The 7,783-nt window shown below is 44.3% G+C and overlaps 1 protein-coding gene across 1 annotated transcript in view; it reads right to left on the minus strand.

Annotated features, from left to right (window-relative positions):
• Window positions 1–7,783, minus strand: part of ACSBG2 (acyl-CoA synthetase bubblegum family member 2) — an 85,248-nt gene that overhangs the window by 34,267 nt on the left and 43,198 nt on the right. The gene's annotated exons all lie outside the window — the stretch shown is intronic.

The raw sequence follows: 7,783 nt of genomic DNA on the forward strand, positions 1-7,783 counted from the left end.
GATCTTACCTTGACAGCATCTGCTTAAGCCTAAAGTATATGAGTCCCCCGATCTTTACGGGTACCCAGATGTCCACCGTCTGTGCCGCAATCTAGCTGAGTGCGTGTGTGTTGCTTTTTCATAAGTCAGTATAAGGCATCTTGGATTGTCCCTTATGTTACAGATCACGTGGATGGCAGGAGCAGTGGCAAAGGACTTTAAACTGACAGAAAAGCATGAGACGGTGGTCAGCTCCCTCCCACTCAGCCACATTGCAGCACAGATGATGGACATCTGGGTACTCATGAAGATTGGGGCGCTCACTTACTTTGCTCAAGCAGATGCTCTCAAGGTAAGATCGAATAAGGACCTGGATCCCCCACTTCATCCTCTTGGGCAGCCCAGGTGAGTAGATGGCTGTTAATCATTCAACAGATTTTTTGGGTGAAGCCCCAGGTCTAACGGTTTTTTTAATCAGGGAGAATTACGTGAAAACAGAAGCACAGAGCCCTTAACTAACTTGCCTGAAGTTAGGGGGGTTGCAAAATTTAGCAGGCAGCTTTAGGAGTAGGGAGGTTGCAGACCCTCTTGGGTCAAATGACAGAACTCGGAAAACCGAAGGATTCAGCAAGTGTCCCAGAGTCAAACCCTGACTCCACTGTTTGCTAGACATTTGGGCTATTTACTTAAAATCCCTTGTGGCCTTTCTTGCCTCATCTTTAAAGTGGGGGCAGAGGCTTCTCAGGTCCAATATAGAACTATGGAACCAACATGGTCAAACAAACAAAAAGGCTACCCATAATCCCATCATATAAACACCCCAGCAATTAGCATTATTAGCATTTTTCTTTCTCCAATGCATATATGGATGTAAAGTTTTAGCGTACCTATAATTTTGCCACCTATAGTTCTCACTAGTGTCATAAATATCTGGTAAATAGTTACTTCGTTAATCCAGCCACCCAGACCACCTCACTGTTCCTCCAATGTATCAGGCATGGTCCAGCCTCAGGGCCTTTGCACTGGCTATTCCCCCTGCCTGGAATGCTCTTTCTTCAGCCTTTTCCGTCACCACCCTACACCCCCATGGCTGGCTACTTCTTGAACATTAAGTCTCAGCTCAAATGGCACCTCCTTAGAAGGGCCATCTCACACCATCTAAGGTGAAAGTGCCATTGACTGCCGAAGCCTCTAGGCACCATGTCACGCAAGCTGAATGTTTTTTTTTTTGTTGTTGTTGTTGTTGTTTTTGAGACGGAGTCTTGCTCTGTCCCCCTGGCTGGAGTGCAGTGGCATGATCTCGGCTCACTGCAAGCTCTGCCTCCCGGGATCAGCCATTTCCCTGCCTCAGCCTCCTGAGTAGCTGGGACTACAGGCGCCTGCCACTGCGCCTGGCTAATGTTTTGTATTTTTAGCAGAGACGGGGTTTCACCGTGGTCTCGATCTCCTGACCTTGTGATCCGCCCACCTCAGCCTCCCAAAGTGCTGGGATTACAGGTGTAAGCCACCGCGCCCGGCCGAATGTTTTCATTTGTTAATTTCTTATCTGTTCCCAAGGTCCAAATTGAGTCTGTCTTGTTAGCTGCTGTATCCCCTGTTCCTGGAATATTCCCCAGTACATACTAGGTGCTCAATGAATTTTTGTCGAATGAATGAGGAAATAGAAGGAAAGGTTAACTAGAATAAGGGACATAGAGCAGTCAGCCCAAAATGTCCCTCAAGGCTAGTTCCACTTCTTTCCCTGGGCTCAGGATGAAGGCTCACATAAACCTTGCCATGCATAGTCCAGGGTTCAAGGAACCTAGCACACTTTTGTTGAGAGAAGGGGCTTGGTGTGTGTAGTCTGTGACGTACAATGCTTTAGACACTCCTGGTTCAGATTTCAGTTCAGAGCTTCCCTTGCTCTGTGATCCTGACCAAGTAATTTCCTCTGTCTGAGCCTCAGTTTTCTCATCTGTAAAAGGGTTAGTGACAAAATTTTCCTGATGGGGTTTTACTGAGGGGTTAAAATGTGTTTATCTGAACATAGAACATAGTGTTCCATACATGTTAGAAACACTGAGCTGCAGACATCTGGAGAGAATCTAAGGCTACCTTTAACTTCTTGCTATAAACATGATGATGAGACAGGGCCTTACTCTGTCACCCAGGCTGGAGTGCAGTGGCAGCATCATAGCTCACTGCAACCTTGAACTCCTGGGCTCAAGGGATCTTCTTGCTTCAGCCTCCTGAGTAGCTGGGACTACAGGCTACTATCAATAGCTATCCTTGATATCAATATCAAGGATATTGACCCTGCCCAGAGCCCTGTGGCCTGGGCTCAGCCTGGCTGACAAGTGTCATCTTCCCTACTGTGGAAAGCCTTGTGGTTTAGAATCAGAAGGATATGAATGAGAATCTGCCACTTGCTAACAGTGTAATTGATATCTCATGACCACAAGGGACATCAGATGTCAGATTTCAGGAAGAAGATCAAAGTTACTGGTGAATGGATATGTTTTGAACTGAAAATGGAGGAAAGAGAGGCAGGACCTGTTGGAGTGCCCGCAGGAAGAAGCTGCGGCATAGAAAAGGAAAGCTGCGAGGAACTGGCAAAGATCAGCTCCTGAGGAACTCAGAGCCCCATGGAAAGGACAGGTGGGAGCGCTTCTTTGCTCCCCACTCCCCTTTGATAATCTCCTGGTCACTAAATGGTCAGGGAGCTCCTCTGTCCTTGCAACCCAGGCCAACACCGTGGGTGCTGGTTAGAGAACTTCCCAGGGACAGAGAACCAGGTGGGCAGTTCACACAGGCATGCTCACACTCCCCTCAGACCTGAACTGAGACAGCAGGCACCACACCGGTCTTTGACCCACTGCACCACCAGATTCCCCACAAATGTACCCCATAACCTGCTGTGACTTTGGCAAGCCCAGGGGACCAGTGAGCCTCTGGGGGGCTGCAGGATCCCTGAAGATCTGACCCTTGGCATGGGTAGCCCCTAAAAGAGGAGGAGAACGCAGCCCACCAAAGCCCCCCTTGGGACAAAGGAAATGTGGGTGTGGCACAAGCCACTGGAGTGGGCAGCACCTGTGCCTGGGAAAAGACATGGACAAGGGGTCATTTCCCACCTGCCCTCCCACCCCGCACTGCTGCCAGGAACCAAAGGATGAAGCCTTTATAAACAGAAGATTGTGAGCCCCATGACGGGGTGTGATAGAGAAGCGGACTGCATTCCTGCTGGCTCAGGACAGGGAACTAGTGTACTTCCTGCCACTACCCCTGAGACCTCAGTGCACCCCATCATGATCTCTTCCTGCTACCTCCCCATCAGGGTATGCGTGCCTACTTGGCACCAGCCTACCTGCTGGTTCTAATTTTTAAGTGCCATCTACTGGACTGCAGCCTGTACTGCACCACCAAACAAAAATCTTGCTACTGGAAGGGTTTATTGACAGTGCATGAGATGAGCCTCCTGAGACCTCCACACCCTCAGTCCTGCAGGAGATAGTGTTGGCTCTTATGTCCATTACATCATTACAACAAGAAGCATCTGAGAAAGCCACTGCACAGAAGCTGTCCACAACCATGGAATCCATACAGACCTCTGGCCTCCAAAAGCACTCAGAGGCAATGCCATACAGTCATACACAACATATGCCACAGCCATACCCTCAAGGGAAACTACAATTTAAAAATGCAAAAGCCGCATCCAAACAATAGAAGATTCAAAAATAAGAAGTGACAGCTCCCTCAGATAAGAACGAATCAGTGCAAGAACTCTGGCAGTAGAAAAAGCCAGAGTGTTTCAGCAGCTCCAGAGAATCTCACTAGTTCTCTAGCATTGGGTCCTCACCAGATTGAAATGTTTGAAATGACAGATAAAGAATTCAAAATATGCGTTGCAAGGAAACTTAATGAGACCCAAGAGAAAGTTGGAATCTAATATAAGGAACCTCGAAAAACACTTCAATATATGAAATACAACATAGATATATTAAGAAAAAACCAAATTGAACTTCTGGAATTGAAAAATTCACTCCAGAAATTTAAAAAAATAGTTAGACTAGACCAAGCAGAAGAAAGAATTCCAGAGCTTGAAGAATGGTCTTTCAAACAACTCAGTCAGACAAAAGTAAAGAAAAAAGAAACAAAGAAAAACAAAGTATTTGAGAAATACGGGATTATGTAAAGCAACCAAACCTATGACTTAAATTTATTCCTGAGAGAAAAGAAGAAAAAGTATGCAACTTAGAAAATTTCCCTAATCTTGCTAGAGAGGTCAACATCTAGATGTGAGAAATCCAGAGAACTCCTGTGAGATGCTATACAATATGGCCACCCCCAAGGCATATAGTCATCAGACCAAGGTCAATATGAAAAAAAATCTTAAAGGCAGCTAGAGAAAAGGGCCAAATTACATATAAAGGAAATTCCATCAGACATACAGTGGATTTCTTAGAAGAAACCTTACAAGCCAGAAGAGATTGGGAGCCCATTTTTAGCCTTCTTAAAGAAAAATAAATGCCAGCCAATAATTTTATATCCCACCAAACTAAGTTTCATAAATGGGAAATAAATATTTCTCAGACAAGCAAATGTAAAGAAATTTGTCATCACTAGATCAGCCTGAAAAGAAATGCTCAAAGGAGTTCTAAACATGAAAACAAAAGAACAATACTTGCTACCATAAAAGTACATGTAAGTACAAAGCCCACAGACCCTATAAAGCAACTACACAATCAACACTACAAAGCATCTAGCTAAAAACACTATGACAGGAACAAAACCTCACATATCAATATTAACCTTGAACATAAACATCCTAAATACAGCACTTAAAACACATAGAGTGACAAATTTGATTAAAAAAAAAAAAAAAGGCCGGGCGCGGTGGCTCAAGCCTGTAATCCCAGCACTTTGGGAGGCCGAGACAGGCGGATCACGAGGTCAGGATATCGAGACCATCCTGGCTAACCCAGTGAAACCCCGTCTCTCCTAAAAAATACAAAAAACTAGCCGGGCAAGGTGGTGGGCACCTGTAGTCCCAGCTACTCGGGAGGCTGAGGCAGGAGAATGGCGTAAACCCGGGAGGCGGAGCTTGGAGTGAGCTGAGATCCGGCCACTGCACTCCAGCCTGGGTGACAGAGCGAGACTCTGTCTCAAAAAAAAAAAAAAAAAAAAAAAAAAAAGACCCAACCTGCTGCTGCCTTCAAAAGACCCATCTCACATGTAATGACACTCAGAGGCTCAAAGTAAAGGGATGGAGAAAGATCTATCATGCAAATAGAAAACCAGATGAGAGGGTGCTATTGTTTTATCTGATAAAACAGTTTGTAACCTAATGACAGTTAAAAAAAAAAAAAAAAAAAAAAAGAAGGGCATTATATAATGATAAAGGGTTAAATTCAACCAGAAGATCTAACCATCCTCCCAACATCAGAGCACCCAGATTTATAAGACAAGTACTACTAGACTTAAGAAAAGAGATAGCCATACAATAATTGTGAGGGACTTCAACACCCCACTGACAGAATTAGACAGAACATTGAGCCAGAGAATAAAGAAATTCTAGACTAAATTGGACAGTTGACCAAATGGACCTAATAGACATCTTCAGAATACTCCACCCAGTGACCACTGAATATACATTTTTCTCATCTGCACATGGAACATTCTCTAAGATTAACGACATGCTTTGCCACAATGAAAGTCTTAATAAATTAAAAAAATCAAAATCGTATCAAGCATCTTCTCAGACCACAGTGGAATGCAATTAGAAATCAATACGAACAGGAACCCTCAAAACCACACAAATACGTGAAAACTAAGCAACTTGCTCCTTAATGACTTTTAGGTAAGCAAATTAAGGAAGCAATAAAAAAATCTTTGAAACAAATGAAAATAAAGATACTTTTTAAGTGGGCTTTATTCCTGGGATGCAAGGATGGTTCAACACACACAAATCAATAAATGTGATTCATCACATACACAGAATTAAAACCAAAAGCCATATGATCATCTCAATGGCTGCAGAAAAAGCATTTGACAAAATCCAACATTTTTTATGATAAAAACCCTCAACAAACTAGCCATCAAGGAATATATCCCAAAATAATAAGAGCTGTCTATGACAAACCTGCAGCAAACATCATACTGAATGGGCAAAAGTTGGAAGCATCCCCTCTAAGAACTGAAACAAGACAAGGATATTCACTTTCACCACTGCTAGTCAACATAGTACTAGAAGTCCTAGCCAGAGCAATCAGGCACAAACGAGAAATAAAAGATGTACGAGGCCGGGTGCGGTGGCTCACGCCTGTAATCCCAGCACTTTGGGAGGCCGAGGCGGGTGGATCACAAAGTCAAGAGATCGAGACCATCCTGGCTAACATGGTGAAACCCCATCTCTACTAAAAATACAAAAAAAAAAAAAAAAATTAGCCGGGTGTGGTGGCGGGCGCCTGTAGTCCCAGCTACTCCGGAGGTTGAGGCAGGACAATGGCGTGAACCCGGGAGGTGGAGCTTGCAGTGAGCCGAGATTGTGCCACTGCACTCTAGCCTGGGCGACAGAGCGAGACTCCATCTCAAAAAAATAAAAAATAAATAAATATAAAAATAAACAATGGAGAAGGACATCCTATTCAATAAATGGTGCTGGGAAAACTGGCTAACCATGTGCAGAAAAATGAAGAAAACTCGAAGAAAACCTAGGAGAAATTCTTCTGGACATGGGCCTAGGCAAAGAATTTATGACTAAGACCACAAAAGCAAATGCAAGAAAAACAGACATGGACAATTGGGACTTAAACTCAAGAGCTTCTGCACAGCAAAAGAAGCAATTAAGAGTAAAGACAACCTACAGAATAGGAGAAAATATTTGCAACTATGCGTCCAATAAAGGACTAATATCGGCCAGGTGCTGTGACTCATGCCTGTAATCACTTTGGGAGGCTGAGGCGGGTGGATCACTTGAAGTCAGGAGTTTAAGACCAGCCTGCCCAACATAGTGAAGCCCCATCTCTACTAAAAATACAAAAATGAGCCAGGCGTGGTGGTGGGTGCCTGTAATCCCAGCTGCTTGGGAGGCTGAGACAGGAGAATCGCTTAAACCTGGAAGGTGGACGTTGCAGTGTGCTGAGATAGTGTTCACTGCACTCCAACCTGGATGACAGAGCAAGACCCTGTTTTAAAAAAAAGGACTAATATCCAGAATCTATAAGGAACTTAAATCAACAAGAAAAAAATAAAACAGCCCCATTAAAAAGTGGGCAGTCTTGCTTCAGGATCTATGCTTATAACCCCTGTGTGGGGAGAATGTCTTAGCAGACATGCAGCTACTAGGAGCATAAATACTAGCCAGCGTAGAGGGGAATATCCTGTTAAATCAGATTTCTTTCATTCATTCATTTCCCAAAAGTAGATTGAGTCCTCCTGCCCACCAGGCCCTGCAGTTACAGTATTGAATAAGACAGACAACCCCTGACCTCAAGGAGCTGATGTTCCCAATAAACAAATGAGCATATAATATGTCAGTGTTAAAAAATTCTAAGGAAGAAAAGAAGTAGCCAAACGGGAACTAGGGAGTAAGGGGGTGGTTTATTGTTTGCTCTTTCAAACATGGCAGTTAGGGAGGGCTTCACTGAGGAAGTGACGCTGAGCAGAGACCCACCCGAAGGAGGGGAGGGAACAAGCTGTGTGGCTATCTAGGGAAAAAAACTTCCCATCAAGCTCATGCAAAGACCTCGAGGCAGGACTTGTCTGGCGTGTTGGAGGAACAGTGAGGAGGACGGTGTGGCTAGAACAGAATGAGGAAGGGGGAGAG

This window comes from Piliocolobus tephrosceles, chromosome 21, assembly GCF_002776525.5.
Source record: "Piliocolobus tephrosceles isolate RC106 chromosome 21, ASM277652v3, whole genome shotgun sequence".
Taxonomy (NCBI): Eukaryota; Metazoa; Chordata; class Mammalia; order Primates; family Cercopithecidae; genus Piliocolobus; species Piliocolobus tephrosceles.